Below are 210 nucleotides of genomic sequence, written 5' to 3'. Positions count from 1 at the left end.
GCCCGGCCTTCTCCTCTTCACCAGGTGAGCGGGGCGGGATGCGGCCACCGGCGCCCCAGCCCCGGCCGCCCCCGCCCCGACCCGGGGGGGATGGACGGGCTCCGCTTCTTAGAGAAACGCGCTTCCCTTCCCTTCGCTTCGCGATGGCTCCCGGCCGGCTCCCTTACCCCGCCCTCTCTCCCCTCCCCGGGGCTGGGGGGCCGGACTGCG

Source organism: Aptenodytes forsteri, unplaced genomic scaffold (genome assembly GCF_000699145.1).
Source record: "Aptenodytes forsteri isolate BGI_AS27 unplaced genomic scaffold, ASM69914v1 Scaffold193, whole genome shotgun sequence".
Lineage (NCBI taxonomy): Eukaryota > Metazoa > Chordata > Aves > Sphenisciformes > Spheniscidae > Aptenodytes > Aptenodytes forsteri.
This window is presented reverse-complemented; position numbering follows the sequence as displayed.